Genomic DNA, 22526 nt, shown 5'->3' with positions numbered 1-22526 from the left:
CAGCACCCCCAAGTCCTTCTCAGCAGGGCTGCTCTCCATCCCTTCATCCCCCAGGCCTGGATTGATACTGGGAGTTGCCCTGACCCAGGTGCAGCACACTGCACTTGGTCTTGTTGAACCTCATGAGGTTCCCATGGGCTCACTCCCTGAGCTTGTCTAGGTCCTCTGGATGGCATCCTGTCAGTCAGGAGTGTCACTGCACCACTCAGCTGATGTCACCTGCAAAAGTAGTATGGCAGACTTGGAGAAGTTCTACTTAGCAAGTGTTTTGATGCAACATCCATACTGTGAAGCTGAACCAAGCTAAATGAAAATTGGAATTTAAAGGTAGGATGTTCCCACTTGGAAAACACCAGTTCATGCCATTTACTCAGCAACCATTTCTTCAGAGAAACTGAGCCCCTCTGCTGCACCATTTTTCTATAGGGACATTGAGCTGTCCATTACTGTAGGTTATGCATGATATTGTATATTTCAGGGAGCATGCACTCCTTTTCAAGAGCAGACCCAAACACATCCTTGAGGCTGAACATGGCCAACTGCCATGTTCAGCCACATCCACTAGCAGTGTGATCATCCTGATTATGCATTGGTTAATGGTTAGTGGAAAACTGAAGATGGCTCACTTCCTGGTGAGGAATGCATTCAGGCATGTTCAAACTCTGTGTGAGTGTTTAAAGTTATATGTGAATAGAAAAAGGGATTATCATCCTTATTATTTCTCAGTTTATCAAGACTGATCTATCTCACAGTAAAGAACTGCAGGCTCCAGATTTTCATGAAAGTTTCCCATATTTGCTGTAGGAGCAGATTCCTCCAGGAGGCATCAAAAAGGCTCCAAACCTGGCTCTGTGGAAATTAAAGAAAATAAATCAAGATGTTACTTGTTTTGGTAAATGGTGATTCTGGGACTTATTGAAAAAACCTGCTTAATTTTCCCAGAAGCAAACTGGAAAGTCCCTTCCATTTTTTAAAATACCTGCATAGTTTTACAAAGTCGTCTGGAATTTATCTCTTACTCATTGCAGTTATGAATATATTGAGAACATGAACAGCTTTTAGTGAAGTATACATCTATTCCTTGTAAGAAATTAAAGGGTAGGAGAGATACAACCTTTATAATACACATAAAAATATCCAGCTGTCCGCCTGTTACAGCTGGAGGGACAAGAATTGCAGAATTATTGTTAAAAGTTTGCATGGAGGGACTGGGTAGAATAAAGCAAGTTTTAGGATCAGGAGACTCCCTGCTTACCAGTTAATAATTTATATTTTAATGATTGCTCCTCCAGCATCAGGCTATACTAGGTGAGGTAGTGACCTATTTAATTTGGCTCTTAGCATGAAGCCTGGGCACACCTGTGCAGTAGATGAGACCAGAGCCTGAGCTCTTTAGTCAGAGCCATTCACTCCCAATTTCACATCTGTACCTTACATTCCTCACTTGGGATCTGAATAAAGAAGGAAAGGAAGTCTACTGCTCCAATAATATGAAGGTCTGAGGAAGCAGCCTGCTGCAAAAGGCATATGTTAATGGACAGCTTTCAGTGGTGAGATTTCCAGGAGGTCAGGCAATCTGATTTCATCATCTCCAGCATTTAACTCTGTGAAAGAGACATAAACTCTTAATGTGGAAGGAATGGGCCTTTTAAGTTTCTCGGCTAGTGTCTCTCTGGTCTGAAGTCAATTTCCAAACTCCATTACATTCAGTAGATGCTGGACTGGGACCTTAAAATTTAATTTTAATGGTTAAACCAGCTGCTTCAAAGTGATCACGTACTTCCTTATCTGTTAAAAGTTATAAAGTTCCTCATAAAGGGAGAGAAATGTGCTCCTTTTATGATTAGGCAGATTCATAAAGATCCTTATAAAAAGAGAATCTTTTTTTTAATGGAAAAAAGCAGAAAAGTCCACTCAGCAATGTATATATTTTAGATAAAGCCGTTTAAACTCATTTTTAGTCTAAATACTTTGTGCTGCCCTCCAGCTAACAGCTCTAGAGACGGAAGGCACCATTATAATCTACTCCCATTTGCCTTTGAAAGTACAAGAGTCCACCCTCTTTGTTCATAGACTTAAACCAAAACAAAAAAATAGAAATCAAAACACAGGACTCTACAAATAACACATATTTTTCAACATTGTGCATCCCTTGTACTTGGTTTCTTTTAATTTTTTTTCAAAAGGAAAGGCCCTCTTCTTGTTCTGCAGACAGCTACTGTGAAATGAGTCCAAAGCTCCAGAGAAAATTTTTTCAAAAATCCTTGAAAAAGCCTTTGTGATTTCCCTTGACTATTGATCTACATCCCTCTACCGACTTAAGACTAATACATGTTAGCAGGACTTGAAAGTGATTTTTTTGATATGCAGGTGCAAAATATTTAACATAACCTTGAGTTTTATTGCACAAGACTCCTAGTTCTGGGGCAAAATATGTTTTCATGTATAAGTGATCCCAAAGCCCCCCTTTTTCCACTTGCCATATTTTCTTCAGACCTTTTAGTTATAAAAAATTCAGGGGTGAAGAAGCTTTCAAAACTCCCTGTGGCAGACTAAACTAGAGCTGAACCTTCACGTGATTATTCCAGAGTGAGTCATTTAAGCATGGGACTGCTTCACAAACTTCAGGGACTTCATTTGCATGTGAATATTGATTCCTCTCACACAAACAGTTCATCCTTTTATGTTGCTTTTGCATGAATTTGCCCTCCAGAGAATTGATTTTTTTCTGTGCTTCAGCCGGGTACTTCTACTGCCCAAGTCAAAAACACTTCTCCTCAGAGAATCAAATGAAGCAATGAGAATGTGTAGATAACCCTCAGTTCTTCCTCTCAAGCATAAACAATTCACATTTCCTCCCAAGGAAAGACTGAACATTTGACCTCTCTTTTAAATCATCAGATAAGCAAAAGCAGTTGTGTGTGTGTAGGGGTAGAGATATCCATCAAACAATCTAAATTACCAAAAGTAGTTAGGTGAAGCATTTCCTAAGTGAATCAGATCTCAAAGTACTCCTTCATCATTCAAACAAGGGTTATATTTTCGTTCTTGTAATTCAATCTGGGGCTGTGCTTGCCAGCTGCAAACAAAACTTACAGTGTATGAGTTTGACCCCGTAGCCTCTACTTACATGAGGAACTGCTATGAATTTCCGACTGAAACCCCCAGAAAAGACAACATGATTTTAGCCCATTTGCACAGGAGTGCTGCATGGGTCATAGAACAGTCTCATATCCTGAAAAGTCAGCGAGCAAGCAAGCAACCTGGAATCATCTCACCAGACAAGCGGACACCCTCTTTTCCCCTTTCACCAAAGCTGACACTACAGTATTTCGTGACGTATAGACTGGTCATCACAGTACTTACACATATCCCCACAACTTTAGTGATACACTATATTTCTGTTATAATATCATAGCAGAACACAGAAATGCCTTCCCAATTCTATCATACACTTATTTTAATGCAGCAATATTCCCTGTGTTAGAATATAGTGGTATGAGATGCTGTGATGACACAATAATTAGAGGCATCATATTACCAGGACCAAGTCACATACAAAGAAAGATATATGGGAAAATTCAGTCAATTGCCAAATATTTCTCTTAACAGAAGGCTGGGATATGGCTGTTTCATAACAAAACTGAGATATATCAATTTGTTATATGTAGGATGCATGGAAAAATAATGATCTCTACCCTACGTTATCCATTTATTGTTAATGGTTCACCTGCACCTTTTTCATGAAACCCAAAGTTCACAATGTTTAGAGTAGTGTAGTAACAGTGCTGATAATGGTATCTATAAAATAAATAAGAGCAGCATGAGAAAAGGCTTGTTCTCAGCTTCTCTATCAGCTGATAGTGAACAATATTTTGGCACAATAACAAAAGTTCTCAGATTCAGATTTCTTGAGGAAAATATTGCTAATGTCCTATGGAAAGTTTCATAATTTTCACAGTGTATTTATTTTGGAGACCAGATGAAGAGTTGTACAACTATAAAAAGTGTGATGAAGAACAACTACTAATAGTTACTATTTGACAGGAAAATACTTTTTTTCCCTGCTTCTGACCTTTAACAATTGCCTAAACAACTGGTGGTTTTTGCTAAAGAAGTCGTAGGTTAGATTGTGAACTAGGAAAAAATATCACTCTGCTCTGTATAGGACATGTTCAAAATAAACTTGCCAAAAAATCTCATCATATTATGAGGGTGTGATAAATTACCCTAAATTCTCTATCCCTGGTTTTGAGGTTACTTTCCTTTCCATTTTAGCTTCTACAGGCATTTCTCTTGATTGGAATATATGGTTATGTGTATTGTACTCGTTCTTCAGTGACATATAGAGCCTGTATGTGTGAGATTGGATTGTACAGACACCGGGTTCAGTTCAAGTAGCAATGTTGTCTGAATAAATGCTAATATAATAGTGTTTACCATGGGTATATTCAACAGTCCTTCCTTCCTGTCAAACCTGAAGTAATCACTGCATTCATTTTTTTGGCATATTTAATGTTTACAGTATCATAGATTGACATTTATCTGACAACTCCTGTATCTCTTCCAAACGGCTTTCTTTATTTGCTAGTGACATTCCAACTATTGATTTGAAATTCTATCACAATATTAAACGACTAATTGCTTCAAAATTTCCAGTAAATCTTAAGCTTAACTGAAACGCAAAGTCATGTCTTTTTTAAGAATAGTATTTTAAAAATATTATTGATGGCTTTCCTAATTAAATAGACAAAAATGGGACCAGTAAAAACCTGTTTTCCTACTGCAATATCCTCCTAGTGATATCTCTTCATTAAAATAAAGAAAAAGGATAAATCTTTATAGAGTCCAAATTATCTGGGCTGGAATTTTAATTGTGCTTCCTCTTGCCTGGGGATTAAGAAATTTCAGACTAAACAGTCAAGAGGTTGTACACAGTTTCACAGTTTGAAAACTGCCATCCTGAGTGGTGCATAAATTCATTTGTATCAGCCAAACACTTCCCACTCTCCGTAAAGACTAATTGGGAGTCTAGAAACCGGGGCTATTAGGGACATCAGTAAAGTTTAGGAGAAATGGTTCCTCCTGATGTGTACAGGATGAAAGTGAAATCTGAAGAATATTTTGGACTGAAGGGGGTGGAATAAGGGACATCAGGTAAAATCGTATTCCCATGGCATTAATTCTAGACAACAGAGTGTCATCTGAGCAGTTCTTAGACTTAACACTTTTGATGTCTTGGCTTGTGATTTTTACCATGTTAAATGCAAGAGTACAGGTCACAAGGACTTGCTTGAAACTAGGTAATTTTGTGTCAACATTGATAGGTATAAGTCTGGTATGAGAGACAGTGATTTTTCTTTGTGCTTTTCTCAGCGCTTTGGTATACATCTGAAAGGAAAGATAAGGTCATCATGAAAATTTGGGTAGCAACAAGGCAGATGTCATCTTTTCTAAATCAAATACCTTCAAGTGGCAAGACACAATTTTAGGAAATTGAGCTGCTTCTTTCAACATCAAACAGCTGGGAAGTCTTGAAGTTTTCAGAGAGTTTGGCATTGAAAATGGATGTCCTAAAGGTTATTTTTGTTACTGCATCTGTGTAAGCAAAAGAATGATAACTCAAATAAATGGTCCAACCAGTTTTATGTTACTGGTAGCAGTAAGAAGAAGCTCAAGTTTCTTCCTTCTAGGCAAATTATTTATACACCAAGGCGTACGGGCATCTTTCATTACACACAGGTCAAAGAAATCCAACCATTTCTATACCATTAATAATGACTTATCAATTATTCTATTTGTTCCACTATTTTTTTTTTCTTTTTGGCTGATTGAGTACAGAGCAGGGAAAGGGGGTGAGAAGATGAGAAACCAGAGCTGACAGAGCAGTACCAGCACACTTTTCAGCTTGGCTAGCACTCATCTGCCATGCCTCTGTCAATTCAGTGGTGAAGGTGAACAAGCACTCTGGCTGTGGGGCTGAAAAAACATTTGTTTCCTCACCCTGGGTATGACTTACACAAACAAGAACCTCAGTCATACACTAGCAAGGGCTACCCTTAGCTCTGAATACTCATACCATCTCACGACCAATTCAATTTCACCAATTTGGGAAAGAGTGATTGACAATGAGTTGTCTTTTTTCTCCCTATTTCATTAGTATCAGCCTGTGGATTTTAAAGTGTGTTTCGGTTAGAAATAACATGGGCGTGTTAGAGATGACATGCCAATTCCCTAAGGAATCTGACTGCAATTTTCTTCCGTTTTCAACAGTCCTATCAGATTAAATGCAAGATGCTTCCTTCTCCTGTGCTAGTGTTTTCTTTCCCTTGGCCAATTTAGGGCTTGAAATTTAGTCTTTATTTCTGCTGTTCACGATTTTAATGTTATTAGGAAATTACTTTTTTTTCCAAACCTGCATTCTGGGAGTGAATCCAGGCTATTGGCATGTTCACAATAAATGCACAATATGATAGCAAATAGGAAAAGTCATATTAATTCTCTTCCATGTTGATATTCAGGAACTGTTCTTCCTACATTTACTGGAGAGAATGACATTTACCTGAACTTAACACTCCACCTCTTCTTTTTTTTTTCCCCCAAGTGCAATGCAGCTAGAATTGCCCAAAGAGAAAAGTAGAAGTAATTGAGAAAAATGCATACAGACACATATACCCATGGTTTAACTGAATCTAAAAAGCAATCCTGCTCTGCAGTTCATTTTCTGATTGCTTTCACATCAGGGTAGCAAGCATAAATTTGTGCTGCATCTGCCCTGACACTTAAAAAATAACAGCTTTCACACATCACTTCTTTTAACCCATTAATGTTTAAGTCATTACATTATAAATTATCTGGTTTACATCTGCCTTTTAGCACTCCTAACTTTCTGTGCCTTCACGCTTTTGTTCTTCTAAGGATGAGCACTGAAGGCAGGCAGATTATAGCAGGTCCCTGGCAGTGCCCTGTTCTGTGTTCTTACACAAGACAGCACTGAGAGTGAGACATGACACTGTAAAGATGAGGAATTCAGACACCATATGTCCCTGCAGCAGTGAGGCACAACAGGATGCTCTAACGCCAGAGAGAGCATCCTGCTGTGCCTCAGTTCTGGAGGACATCACTAAGGTTTCACCCTTATCTGTGAACTACCTGCTGTTTACGCTCTTCTGTCACTGTTCTGCTCTTCATTACTACACTTTCTCAATTGAATATTGACGCTCTATTTGAATGAATCTGCACAATTTTTTTACTGTAAGGGCATACTTATAACTTTTGAAGAATGAAAACAAACAAACACTGACTTGAAATAGAGTCCAAAGGAGAAAATGAATTTATTGAAAATTTTAATTCGCCAACTGAAAAATAAATGGCCATTGCAGCAAACACACATGAAGAGAGGGCTTTGCAGAAAAATCCCCTCAAAGACCTTTGTCAGTGATCAGTCACTGAAGAATGAATGACTTTACTCACTGACAACTGGTAAGATTAATTTTATTATTGCTGTTAAGAAGATGGAGTTATGGAGAAATACCTATGCTGCATTTCAATAGGTGCAATCAATTTAATCTCTTTCTCCGACAATGTCTCACATATAATCTTTCAAGAGAAGGAAATACCATTTCTTTAATTGTCATGTGTATTGTTGTAAAAATTCCTCATGAACGGTCACTAGGAGAAATGTCATTTCAAGATTCTGATTTTTTTTTACTTTTTAAAGCCTTAGTATTTTTACATGTGAAAAAAATGTCGAAGTCCCTTTTATCTAAATGACCTCATGGCCTTCTGAGAGGGTGACTTTAATGCTTACACATACATACACTTTTCTTTGTGGTGAACATAAACATGAGAATAGTTTTATCAAACAAGAATAGCTCAATCTAGTTCAATCTAGTTCTACCTAGCCTAATGAGTCAATACCCATTAGTGATATTTGCCTGGTTTAAGATATGTTAATTTCATTACATAGACTCTTTATTCTTGAAAAACATAGTCACAGAAAATGGTTTTATTGATGTGATTTGGGTTTGTTCTTTTAGAAAAACAGTGCTTCTGATGAACACTTGATCACTAAGGCTCAATTAAACATAATTTAATATATCTGTTAGAGTTTAGCTTTAGAAGATTGTTCTACTTCAAATTCCATTCCCCTTTTTTAGACCAGGAAAAAACCTTATTTGAAATAGCGAACCTCAGTCTAAAGGAACAATTTTAGAACAAACATGCAAAAACCTGGATAGAAGTACTCCACATGGAAATTCTGAGAGAAGAAGTACTTTGAGTCACAGAAGCAAATTCTATTACGTTGGGATATAGGCTGCAGGCCTCAACCCTTGGTCTGTCATGCAGGAGGAGTTCACCAAGTCTCAAGCGGTAGAATTACACATATCTGTGTATAAACATGAGTCTCAGTCAAAAACAACCACATGGTTGGCCCGGTACAAAATCTTCAATCTGGTCAGGAAAGTGTCTATAAAAGTATTTTTAAATTAATTTATTTTTCCTGGTACCCTGGACCCCTATTACTTTCACACCAAATACATATCAGGATAATTGGCATTACTATGAACAAGCACACAAATTTTTACAAGTTGAAGAAAATATGAAATATTAATATTTTAGAGCTATGCAAAAAAGAGCAGCATGATTTGTGAATACTTACTTTCTGTAATTATAATTATTCTTTATCATCAAACTCTATAAAATCCCCAGAACAAAAATTTCATCTGAAAGGCTAATGTGTTTGCAAGTAGTAAGATGTAAATTAAGAACTTCTCTATAAAGCCTTTATTATGATTCATTCTTCTAATCAGCTTGTGCAAAATGTGTTCAAAATCTTTGAATTTTTTTTTTAATGGAAAATTGAGAAAGACATTTATTATCTCCATTTCTATTCTTCAAAGTCTGATTTTGAGTTACAGATCTCCATGCAAAGCAGTGTAACAAATTCCAATGCCTTCAAATACATTAATTCAGAACATGATCCAGAGATTTTTCCATGTACAAATTTAGCACCACAATGCTTCTCCCTAAGCTGGAGAAGATTTGAATGTAAAAATGTTACATTTCTGCAGGCAATACAAAGTTCTTACCAATGAAGGTATGCAAAGTCAGTCAGCTGAGCTTTGTGTTCCCTAAGCTCTTTCAGCTTTTCGGATGAACCTCTTTAAAGTTTCATCTCAAGAAAGAATGATTTCATAATCAATGGCAAATTCATCATTTCTAACCAAATATTATCTTAATGATTCATTCTAAAATGCATATGCTTAAGTACTTCCAGTAAATCTAACACAAATTACAAGGAATCCCCCAAAAGATAAAAATACATAGACATTTGCAAATTGTTGTATAATTTTAGTATCAATTTGATTTTTAGTTAAGATTCAGCTTTAATAAAAAACATAGTTTCTTGCAAGCTTGCTTTTGAAATACATCAGTGGGGTTCCCAGATATAATCCTGAATCTTGTGTTAGTGACCTTGGACATTTTGGTATTTTAGAAACCCGACCCAACAACTTCCATGCAAAAAAGTGATTTGGAAACAAATCCTAAGGACTATGAGAAACACCAAGACATCCTCCCCTCTTCTGAAATGGTTTATTTACTGAGGGTTTTAGGCATATATCACTTATTTCAGACCACTGTGTAAGAGTCACAGCATGCTTTTACTAAAGCAGCAAGAGAATACATTGCCAGGTCTCTTTATTTGAGTATGTTTGTTGGTGGGACATAATTTGGTTTAGCCTTAGTCTTAATTTCCATATTAATTAGATTAAATAGAGCATGAGTCACAACATCCAAAATTGGAACCAAATCCAATAATTTAAAAATTATTGCACATTGGTCTTCAGATCTGTGAATTATTTTTCTGGATGCTGCAGCAATAATGATCAGACCTATTTTCTTCTCAGCTATGACTTGAAGTTCAGGACTGTAGATTTAAATTTTACCAGAACTCTTTCAATAATTATGCTTTTCCCTTTCCGTGTATCTTACATCCTAGTGTCTGAACCCACGCTTTTCCTTTTAAGAAAAAAAGTTGATATTGTGCTGGATTTTATTAATTCCGTTAGTCACAGACAGCAAGGAAGAACACAATACATATTTTTTAGGTATATGGTTAAACTCTGCTGTGTACAGGATGCATAGAGTGAAAATAACTGTCAGTATGCCAAACTCCTCTTAGCATGACATGTTCTTGAAGTCACAAGGCTCTCAAGTTTGCTATCAGACTGCAGCCAGTGAAATTTTCATTTTCGCCCATGCAATTTATGTGTAAAGGTGCTTTTGCAGCATCAAGTAATTTGTTTCACACAGAAAACATGAGTGACAAGTCCCGTCACTACTAGAAAGCAGAAGAGAAAGCTCCATGGCAATCACAATCCATCAGCTTTCCCAAGGACTTTAAATAATTACTTCTGACACACTGTTTTGTGGTTTTTGTAGGACAGGTATAAAGTCTGTTTACTGCTATATGAACTAAATGACCTTTTTTTTTTTATTTGCATTGCATTCTTAGAAGTTACTGCAAAGTATGGAATATATCAATCCTTCATCAGGTCCTTCAGGAAATTAAAATGGGCAGCAAGGTCCTATTTTCCTTGGTCACTGTCATGGGGCTTTATTACCATTGAAAAGGAATTTTTTTAATCAATTCATTAAGTAAATACTTTGGGGAGGGGTAGTTTTTACATTTTAAATTTCTGAATATGCAGATGAGAGCAAAATATTTACCAGTGAATATGAAGTTCAAGATAGAATAAAGTACACTCATCTCTGGAAGATCTCCAGGACCAAAGCTGGCAACCTGACTCATAAGAGCAAGCAGGTAGGAAAGAGAAGGATTCCTTTACATGTGTTATGGAGTTAATTTTGGCCTTTATGATTAACTGAGTTGTTTGGACAGTAAAAGGAATTCATCCTTATAGTTTTTGTGTTCCCATGCCATAATAAGGAATGGCAAGATACTAGAGTCCTGCACAGGTGAGAGCTCAAACTTCACAAGTGAAGTTTTATCATGCTAAATTAGCAATAACATATATACAAAAGCACTTTCTGTAGCTCAAGATTCTATTAAGATCTCTGTAAAAAAATAACACAATTGTTCAATATAATAGCATTCTCAGTCTAAATGTGTGAAGGCCAGTGATGATCAAATACTATCCACAGTAGTCAAAGTGGACTCATCCTCCATTTCTCATTCACTCATCTTACACCCTTTCAAGCGTGGTGTGGTAGAAGAGCTCACAAGCTCCTTCCTGTTTGGATGGCATGCTGACTTACCAGGATGAAACTCCAGCCTGAAAGCTGACAGTATTTCATTCCAGGGAGTTTATTGTTTCATTTTAGTGTGAAACCTGAAAAGATTGCTGTATTTAGAAAAAGTATGATGAGAATGGAACTCAGCTGATTTAAGTCTTTGCATGTGAGGAGTCTGGTAAGAATTTCATTAAGGTCTCTTAAGACTTGAAAACTCACCAGGCTTAAAAATTCTCTGTTTAGCTGAGGCTTTCATGGTTTTCACAGCTTCATTAATTTTAATCACCTTTTCTTTATCTGGTCACACTCCTGGCAAAATCAAACCTGTTAGTCAAACAGAAGTAAATTTTATTCCTGGCTATGGTCCATTCAGGTGTTAAATGACACCATTAAATATCAAAGATACGGTTTTTAAGCATGCAGTATTGCACTCATGAAACTTAAAGACTTAAAATGCAATCTTCTTCACCAGAAGATAAATACTCTGCAAAAGGAATAGCTTTGAGTTTTTTCATAGTAGTGAAGGGAGAAAAAAATATGATAAAAACATTGATGCTAAGTAAATATCATGTGATCTGCTTTTGGTGGTGTATATCCACAAATTACACAAAATAAAGAAAAACAAAACGCAAACAGATTTATTCTGGTTTTGTATTGTGAAAGGATTGACAAAAATCTGAGAGCGAAAAGACTCTCAGATGACATATGGTTACTTGGGTGTAAGAGAGGTGGGTGCTGACCAGGTTACTCTGCAAAGGAACAAGGCCTGTTGGTGTTAGAGTTACACTCATTTATATGTATCTGTAGATGGCAGGATTTGATCCTGTCGCAGAAGAAAAAATAATCTTTTTTCCTGCTAAGGCACCTGTATGAGATGATAATATTTTGTACCGAATTTTTAAACGCTCACTCACTGTTCAGAATAGATTGAAATTATCTTCAGCAAAATCAAGTGAGCAGTAAACATATATGTACATAGAAAAGTATAAAAAGTGTGAATGAATCAGTAACCAAAAAATAGGTGAAAGTTTTAAAAAATAGCATCCAATCAGGTCTTGTTTACAGGGTATGGATGTTGGTTTATGAATCAAATCAAAGTGTAAAACACATTTCTCATAATTCTTTATTTGTTTGCCAATGTATTCATAGACAAATTTATATGTAAGTATTCATCATGCTAACAATAAACAGGTATTGACTCCTTCAGAGAAAGACATTATGATTTATTGACTTCAAAGGTAAATACTGGATGAAGCTAAGGTCAGATTTCTCTTAGATAAGTATTAGTTTTGATAGTAATTGAGAGGAGAAATTTTCATCTGTATATACATTCTAACGACTTGGTTCATTACACTCATTGCAAAGCAATTATGAACTTCATCTCTTAATCAGTTGCAACTGGAAACTTCTCTTGTGCAACATGTTTTAACAATGCATTTACAGAAACAGGCTCATGGTAACAAAAGAGACCTGTTTAATGAGGGGTGATCCACAGTCAGGAAGAATAGAAGTCTGTATATCAACAGGTTTTAGAGTGCAATGTACTTCAGTAATAAAGTTGAGGACATATAAATCATCTTGGAATGAAATTAGTAAGAAAAATCAGAATACCTGTGCATTTCAGTTATCCTCAAGTTAGGAATATTCTTCCCTCCTCTGTCTTTTAATATATCATACTTTATCATTAAATTTTAATTCCATTGTATATTAAAAAAACCTGTCAAACAGCTTTAGATATTAAAAGGATTAGCTCAAATATTTCTAGGAGTATCAATAAGAATTGAATGATACAATTTGGTAATGTTACAAGAGAGATCTAATATTTTCTTCAGATTAAGAATCTAACTGCTTTTACTTAAGATCAAGGGAGTAAAAGGGGCAGATGAAAAAGGGGAAAAGAGGCAGTCAGCTCAGGAAGGCTGAGGTGAGGTTATGAAGAGAAAATCAGAAGGTCCAAAGTCCATCTAGAACTTAATCTGAGTGTGTGTGTGTAAAAGACAATAAACAGTATTCCTGCAAGCAGGGCAGCAGCAAATGGAGGGAGGGCCAAGGAGGATCTCTGACATTTACTGGATATGGCAGAAACGTAGGGACAAAGGATGAGAAAAGGCTGAGATATTTAATTCCTCCTTTGCCTCAGTCTTTAATAGTAAGACCAGTTGTCGTCTGAGCTGAAAGACAGAGACAGGGAGCAGAAAGAAGCCCCCATAACCCATGAGGGAATGGTCAGTGACTGGCTATGCCACTTAAATCCACACAAGTCCATGTGGCTGGGTGGACTCTACCCAAGTGCTGGGGAGGCAGCGGAAGAGCTTGTCAAGCCACTTTCAATCATTTACTACCAGTCCTGCATAACTGGGGAGGTCCCAAGTGACTGGAAGCTGGCAAATACGATAAGGGCCAGCAGGAGGATGTGAACATGACCTCAGTGTTGGGGAAGGTGAAGGAGCCAATCACCTGAGTGTGACCGTGTGGCACCTACAGAACAACCAAGGGATCAGACCCAGGCAGGGCCTGCTTGACCAGCTGGGTGTCCTTCTACAGCAAGATGACCTGGTTCGTGGATGAGGGACAGGCCATGGATATGTCTACCTGGACATCAGTAAAGCCTTTGATAACGTCCCACAGAATTCTGACAAACACTGGCAGCCAATGGCTTGGATGCGTGCACCGTTTTCTGAGTTAAAAACTGGCTGGATGGCCAGGCCCAGAGAGTGGAAGTGAATGGAGCTGCATCCAGCTGACAGCCAGGCACTGGTGGTGTTCCCAAGGGCTCTCTACTGGAGCCAGCCCTGTTTAATATCTCGATAACGTGGATGATGAGATGGAGTGCCCCTTCAGTCAGTTTTTGGATGACACTGAGTTGGGCAAGAATGTCTGCTGGAGGGCAGGAAGGCTCTGCAGAGGGATCTGGACAGGCTGGTTTGATGGGCCAAGGCCAGTGGTGTGACTTTCAATAAGGCAAAGTACTGGCTACAGCCCTTGGGCCACAACAACCCCAGGCAGCACTACAGGCTGGGGAAGAGTGGCTGGAAGGCTGCCCAGTGGGAAAGGACCTGGGGGTGCTGGTCAACAGTGGCTCAACATCAGCCAGCATGTGCCCAGATGGCCAAGGGCATCCTGACTTGGGTCAGAAACGGTGTGGCCAACAGGACCAGGGCAGTGACCGTCCCCCTGTACTGGGCACCTAAGGCTGCACCTTGAGTGCTGTGTCCAGTTCTGGGCCTCACACTAAAAGAAAGACGTTGAGGTGCTGGAGTGAGTCTAGAGAAGGGCAACAGAGTTGGGGAACAATCAGGAGCATAATTCATATGAGGAAGGGCTGAGGGAGCTGGGGGTGCTCATCCTGGAAAAAGGAGGCTCAGGAGTAACCTTACTGCTCTCTACTACTACGTGAAAGGAGGTTGTAGCCAGCTGGGTGTCGTCCTCTACTTGCTGGCAACCAGTGACAGACGAGAGGAAATGGCCTCAAGCCGTGCTAGCAGAAATTTAGATTGGGTATCAGGAAAAGTTTCTTCACTGAAAGGGTTGTAAATATTGGAACAGGTTTCCCAGGGAAGTGGTGGAATTACTACAGCCCTTAAGTAGTTACAGTGCAGTGACATAGTGTGTAATAGCTATGACTTTAAGTGTAGTACTAAGAGCAAACCAGTCAAGCATGTGAAAAGTAGTCCTAAAAGTCAATCAGAAATTACCAGTTCTTAACAACAGGGGCAAAGACGTATCATGCCCATAGTGATTTCAGTGTACCTATTGATTTTTCATGCATTAAACTGAGATAAATCAAAATTAGGTGAACTTGCCAGAGAAAAGCTGCTCATTCAGTGACACTATGAGAATACATGTTGTTTTTATTAAACACCTTTTTTAGGAAAAAATCAAAGAACTCATGGAAAATTCAGAACCATTTTATTCCACAAATGGCTTTTTGTTATAATTTCCCTAAAATTTGCATTTTTATTGCAAAAGTAAAGTAAATCTCAATGAACTGTATACATTGAAAGTTTAATTTAGTTTTAAACAATTTGAAATTATTCATTTTCCTTACAAAAAGAAAAAGCCCTTCCACCTGAAATCTGCTTCATGCACCCTGACTTAACACAGCTATCTCAGTACAGTGCCATTTCTGTCTTCTCTTCATCACCTTCCATATTCTTACTGTTATTTGCAAATCAACACAGCTCTCTATTAAACTGAAATAAGGGAATGAGGAGTTTGTTCTAATACTCTATGTTACCAAATTGCAGATTCATTCAGGAACTTCTTAAAAGAGTTAGTACTATTAGAGTAAGGAAGGGCTGTAGAACAGAATTTTTTGAAACTCTCCTTTAAGATGATAATTTTTGCTACCACAGTAAGTACTGAGATATTTATGGAAACTGCTGTGAGACTCTGGTTTGTCAAACCAAAAAGGACAGATTACGTGTTCAAGGGTTCAAGAAGAAGAAAAATATAATATGAATTTATGCATAGATTTTCTGGGTGACTGAAATCAAAGGAGATGTTTCCTTTTACAGTGACAATTTACTGTGAGAAATACGCATAAACAGAAAGCTGAGGGTAGATTCTGAAACAACTAGAGTGGAAAACATGACTCTCACCTGATTTTATTTTCTTAAATGCTTCTAAGTAGACAATATCCTTCCTATTTTTGTTTTATCAGTGGAGAGCAGTGGCAAACAATAGTCCATTTTTTTATATGCTTTTGGGTTTGGTTACCACTACAGGGATGAAAGACCCAAAAGGCCCAGATTATTCACTATTTCTATTTAACAGAAAGGTATTGCCAGTATCCCCATACTATGTACGACATGAAATGGAATATTTCTGCTTAATGATTGGTAATAGAGCTTCTTCAAGCTCTGTAAAGCTCCATTTTACACAGTGCTATGAAGAGGATACCACCTCTTGCTGAGTTAATTATTTTACTCCTTTTTATGCTCTGTCTGAGCATTCTAAATACGTAAGGCACAAGAATATGTTAGAGATTTCTATAAATGCTTCTAACATGTCAACATTCTTTTAATCTAAATAATGTTCTTTTACAGGTTTCAACCCTTTGAGATGATTAATCATGACTAGCAGTAGGCATTTCTCCTCTCTAACCCTGCCACAAGCAGTTAGTATCTGGTCTAGGTTTCTGGGACAAAACTGTAAAGATAAATACCAAAGACAAATACTAAAATTTATTCTGTGATTTTAAAAGCACAGAAATAGAAGAAATAGAAAAAAAAATTATAGCATTCCTATGCCTCTATTACCGGATTGTTAACACTTGACAGAATTTAAAAAGAATTATATTCTTACTGTATCAAAACCCCAAGTCTGTATATTCATCCTATGTGATTTATCTTTTCCTTCAGTGAAAAAGCATGAGTTTTGTAATTGCCTAATACATGAAGCACATACATCAACTAAAACCCAGTGTCAAAAGCAGTAAGAACAAATAAACAGCATTTTAAGGCTGCCCACAAGCTGGGTATTTGTGCTCCCATGATGCTTTGTTTTACTCTTGTGCTAACAGGGCAAATCTGGAGTGAAACATGCTTTCCATGGGAAGTTATATACATATCTATAAAAACTTGAAGTTTTAGGGTTTTTTAGTACGAAGGCTCAAAACTGAGGACAAACTTGAGGTGAGTAGATCAGGCTAGCAGTATTACAGCAAAGTTTTCAGAAGTACATTGGGCAATACATATCGCAATATACTCAATGCAATTTTCTAATTGTCATCCCTCATTTTCTCTCCTCAAATAAGTTATCTGGCTTTGTTTTTGGTGTAAGGAGTGCCTTTTCAATCATAAACCTTTATTTTTTTACCCGCTGTGTTTTAAGGCCCTTTAACCTGATGACTTCTTGCTACTTCCTTGTGCTGCTGTGCCTACCACTTCTTCCATCTACCTGTGCCGAGCATTCTCATAAGTACTGCTCCTGAGCAAACTTCAACATTCCTGCACAGTGGATGGTGGAATTGCTACTAAAACATAATTAATCCCTGTTCACTACAGAGAGACAAAATATGCATAAGATGAGACTTATAAATAAAAAAGGATTAATGATGTAATTCCTTCAGGATCATAAGATGTTATTATGAAAACAAGTGCATGGTAGGTAGAGGAACTAAAAAATAATATATAGAAGGAGTTGCTTCTTGTGAGATCTTATTAATTTTTCCAGCATGTACTAAATTTCATCAAGGAACTACTGTCTAAAAATTTTAGGGATATAAAGGTTAAGAAGTTTCTATGCCATGCCAATTTCCAAATATTATTGATGATACAGTTTTCAGTGGAGTGTTTTCTATCAGAAAAGGCAAAAGTGATAAATGCTAAAATCTGTTACATAAATATAGCATTTAATTTGTGGAACTATTGAAACCTTCTGTTTAGACCTTCTAACATTGAAAAGTATATTTCATATTATACTTGAAATGATATGAATTAAAAACTTTTTTCGTGTGCATCAAGGCAGTGGCAAGACTGGGAATAGAGATGGAAAAAAACACCTCACTGCACTGGGAGAGGAAATATGCAGTTTACCTGGTGGATCCCTTAAAACTAGCTTGAGTTATTGTGCAGTTCAAGACTGCTAAATGAAACCTTCTGTTCATCTTTACAGATATTGAAGAGTGGAGGTATTAGAGCACACGTTCACAGGACTTGTGCTCTGCCTCTGACAGTAATTTTCACTCCCTTTCTTCATTGTTTTCCAAGGTCTGGCCTTTTTTCCATTATGCTAAAGCAGCTACTGCTGGATTCAGTGTTCTGCAGGGTGGAACTGTTCAGCCCAGACTTGTGCTGTACACCTTCCTCCCCATGGTAAGGCAGGTCAGCTGCATCCAGCCTTCCTGGTGTGGAGAATGCACAGGGTTACTCCTTTTTCCTTCACAGTTCTTCACACAGGCACACATGTTCTACATGAGCCTGTAGAACAAACCAATACACCCTTGCCCTTGCACAGATGGCAGTGCATTAGGTTACAAAACCTCCCAGAATATATTAGGAGTCTATGAACTTTAGAAAAACTTTCTAGCTTTAAATTGCTTCTTTTGATCATGGATGGAATTTTTCTCTTACCATGAACAAACGAAGGAAGCAGAAACAAGCAAAATATGCTATAGAAATGCTATCCCTGAGACATCCTGAATAATCTACTGGGGAAAACAGCTCATCCTAACAGCAGAAGACACAATAAACTGGTTTCATTATCTGGTAATGACCTTCCTTCTCCAGCTATATTAGTCATCATCAGACTGAGGGAATGAAGTGAGTCCCCAAGGGAATAAAAATATTGTATCATTCAAACATCCATTCTATTTTACTTATTTCATGCAAGTTTTACTCTCTGAACCTTTTGTTCTTTAGGGCAAATAAGTAATAATGATAGTGAATCATAGGATATCCTGTGTTGGAAGGGACCCACAAGTACCATTAAAGTCCAACTCCTGGCCTTGAACAGCACAGTGCCAACACCAAGTGCCTGAAAATGTTGTGTAAATGCTTCTTGAACTCTGTCAGGCTTGGGGTTGTGACCACTTCCCTGGGGAGCTTCTTCCAGTGCCCAATCACCCCCTGGGTGAAAAACCTTTCCTCACATCTAAACTAAACCTCCCCTGACACAAATTCATGCCATCTCCTTGGGTCCTGTCACTGGTCACAAGAGGTCACTGGAAGCTGTGGACTGCAATGAAGTCTCCCCTCAGTCTCCTCTCCTCCAGGCTGAACAGACCAAGTGACCTCAGACACTCCTCACAAGGCTTCCTCTCGAGATCCTTCACCAACCTTGTTGCCCTCCTTTGGACACTCTCTAACAGCTCAATGGCTTTTCTGTATTTGGCACCCAAAACTGCTGCCAGCACTTGTGCTGAGGCCGCCCCAGTGCAGAGCAGAGCAGGACAATCCCCTCCCTTGCCCGGCTGGTAATGCTGTCCCTGATGTCCCCCAGCACACGGGTGGCCCTCCTGGCCCTCCTGGCTGCCAGGGTACTGCTGGCTCATGTTCAGCTCACCACTGACCAGGACCCCCAGGGCCCTTTCCACAGGACTGCTTTCCATCATCTCATTCCTCAGTCTTCCATACATTCCAGAGTCAGAGTATGTCATTTGTCCCTCTTAAACTTCATGTAGTTGGTGAGTAACAATCTGAAAATCATCAAGATCTTTCTGCAGGACCTCTCTGCCTTTGAGGGAGTCACTAACTCCTCCAATTTAGAGTCATCAGCAAATTTATTAATATCCGTTCAAATCCTGGGTCCAAGTCATTTAAGAAGATGCTGAAGAGCACTGGGCCTAAAATGGAACCCGACAAGAAGCAACCAGTGGCTGGTCACCAGTTGTCATCCTATTCACTATAACCCTTTGTGCCCAACCTGTGAGGCAGTCTCTCAACTATCACATGATGTGTTTATCCAGCTAAATGCTGGACATTTTGTCTGGAAGGATGCTAGAAGAGACAGGATAAAATATTCACAGAAATCCAGGGAGACAACATATATTGGCTTCCCTTGTATACCCACTGACAAGGAGGGTTGCCTTGTAAGACGAGTGTTTGGGGTTTAAGAGTTCTCCAATTTTTTTTCTGTTCCAGGAATTTTCCCCATATGTGTTGCTGGGGGGACAAATGGCTGCATATTTCATCAAACAAAAGAGCTGGCGATGGGGGTGGGGTGCATCTGGCTACTCTTTTGTTTTGCCTGGGTGTGTGGACAGTCGGTGCCCGGCGTTTGGACAGAGAGGGAGGCTGCTTTCTTTGGCTGCTTTTCCTTCTGCCAGAGAAACCCCGGGATCCAAAGCCCGCCTTCCCTGCCCCCACCATTGCTTTGAGCCTTCGCTACCTTGTAGCCCTGCTCATCCTGCCTGCCCAGACCTCCGGGGGGCTCCCACCGCAGCTCCGCGCTTTGGATACATCTCGCCTGCCACCCAGGATTTGTGCTCGTCCCTGCCGCTCCAGCCTGCCGCTCCAGCCTGCTGTTGCCCAGGGTCCGGCCGGACACCGGGATCGGCTGCCCAGGGCTTTGCGAAGCCTTTGTCCCATCCCTTCCCGGCATCCCAGGCCACCAGGGCCGCGTGCTCCCCGAGCTCGCTCCGGAGCGCCCCCTGCAGCCGCGGGGGAACCATCGCACCTGCCCTGCTCACCGGGAGCCGCCAGCGCCCCTGCCGGCTGCGAGCGGAACTGCACCCCAGGGGAAAGGGCCCGACAGCCCAGAGGGCTGGCACTGGGCTTGGGATTGTTTGCTGCTACTGCCAGAATTGTTGCTGTTTGCTTGACTGGTTATACACATAGAGATCTATCATAGTAAAGAACTGTTCTTCCTATTTTCCCACATCTTTGCCTAAAAGCCCCTTGATTTCAAAATTATAATAACTCGGAGGGAAGGGGGGGTTGCATCTGCCATTCCAAGGGAGGCTCCTGCCTTCCTTAGCAGACACCTGTCTTTCAAACCAAGACAGGGAGTGTGTGCAAACCTGGCCTCAGCAGATGAGCCTGTGGGCTATGGCCTCCCCAGGCTGAATCCAGCCCAAGCTGATTTTCAGGACAGCTTCTGCGTTTGGCTTTCTTGTGGGTACCTTCTCCTCCCTTAGTCTTGTCTCCTTGTTCCTAGACCAGAGGTAACTGAGCACTAATGTCGCCGTCATGCTATCTCAAGTTCTGTTAGGCAGCTTAAGTCCCAGCCCAAAGCTGCAGTCAGGTGAAGGAGAGGTGGGCTTGGGGAGTCTCAGCCTCTTTATACAGTTTTGCCATAAATGGGCAAAACTCCTTCGTAACAATGTTTAAGTCCTTACCCATAACATTTCAGTCTCTGACAATCCTGATGTGCCCAGAGCCCCTGTGAGGCTTTGGACACAGTGCCACACGACACCTCAAGCCCCACACTGCACAGCCCTGCCTTTGGAGGGTGGGCTATGCAGGGCATGAAGAATTGGCCAGATGGAGGCAGCTGGGGAGCTGTGGTCAGTGGCTCCATGCCCAGGTGGAGGCTGGGGACGAGGAGCGTCCATCAGGGCTCTGGCCTTGGCCCTGGGGCTCTTGAATGGCTTCGCCAGTGACACAGAGAGTGCATGGAGCTCCCTCTCAGCACAGGGTTTGCAGGGGACAGGAAGCTGAGTGGGGCAGGGGCTGAGGAGAAGGACTTGGGGGTGCTGATGGAGGAGAAGCTCAGCGTGAGCCAACAATCTGTGCTGCCAGCCCAAAAAGCCACCCGTGGGCTGAGCTGCATGGAAAGGAGCAAAGAGCTGCAGGTCAAGGGAGGTAATTGTGGCCCTCTAGTCCATTGTTTGAAATCTCACCCGCACCACTACCTCTGTGTCTGGGGGCCCCAGGATAAGGGATGCGGGCCTGTTAGAATGAGCTCAGAGGAGAGCGACTGAGGGTTCCTAAGAGCGTTGGAGAACCTCTGCTTTGAAGACAGGTTGGGAGTGTTAGCGTTGTTCAGCCTAGGGAAGAGAAGACCCCAGGGAAACCTTAGAACCCTTGCCAGTACCTAAGAGGGCCCCCTACAAGAATGATGGAGAGAGACTTTTCACAGGCATATGTAGTGATGATAGAAGAAAGGGCAGTGGCCTTTAACTGAAACAGATATGGATTAAATATCAGGAAGACATTCTCTTCTGTGAGGCTGGTGAGGCATTGGCATAGGTCTCCCAGAGGCTTTGTGGATGCCCCCTCCCTGGAAGAGATACATTTGTCAGGTTTGCCTGAAGTGAAACAATGAGATGAAGCCGAGTGATACTCATTTAATAACTGTTAGGATTGGATTAGGGAGAGATGCCTCTGCCCAAATTAAGGTTCAAATGAGACCATATGATGACAACATACAGATTTTATTGAACGTGGATTTTATTTAACAAGAATTGTGAAGGAGAGAGATAGAAAGGTTTGAGGTCCTTCCCAAATTAAACCTTTCTGTGATGCTAGAGGACGTGTGGATGTGTATTTTAACTTGATATTATTGTTCTAATAATAATAATTTGTTACTCCTACTATTTAATCTTCTTCTTTAGCCTCTTCTTCTTCTTCTTCTGATCCCCATGCTTCTTCTCCTTCTTCTTAGTATTTACTTTTACTCCTCTTTCTTCTTCTACATCAACTTAGTCTTAGATTTATTCTTTTTACTTTGTCTTGTTTCTATTCTTATTCTTATTCTTATTCTTATTCTTATTCTTATTCTTATTCTTATTCTTATTCTTCTCATTCTCATTCTCATTCTTATTTTTTTAATTCTTATTTTTATTCTTATTCTTATGCTTTTTCCTATTCTTTTTCTTATTA

Source organism: Coloeus monedula (assembly GCF_965178545.1).
Source record: "Coloeus monedula genome assembly, chromosome: Z".
In the NCBI taxonomy this organism is placed as follows: domain Eukaryota; kingdom Metazoa; phylum Chordata; class Aves; order Passeriformes; family Corvidae; genus Coloeus; species Coloeus monedula.
This window is presented reverse-complemented; position numbering follows the sequence as displayed.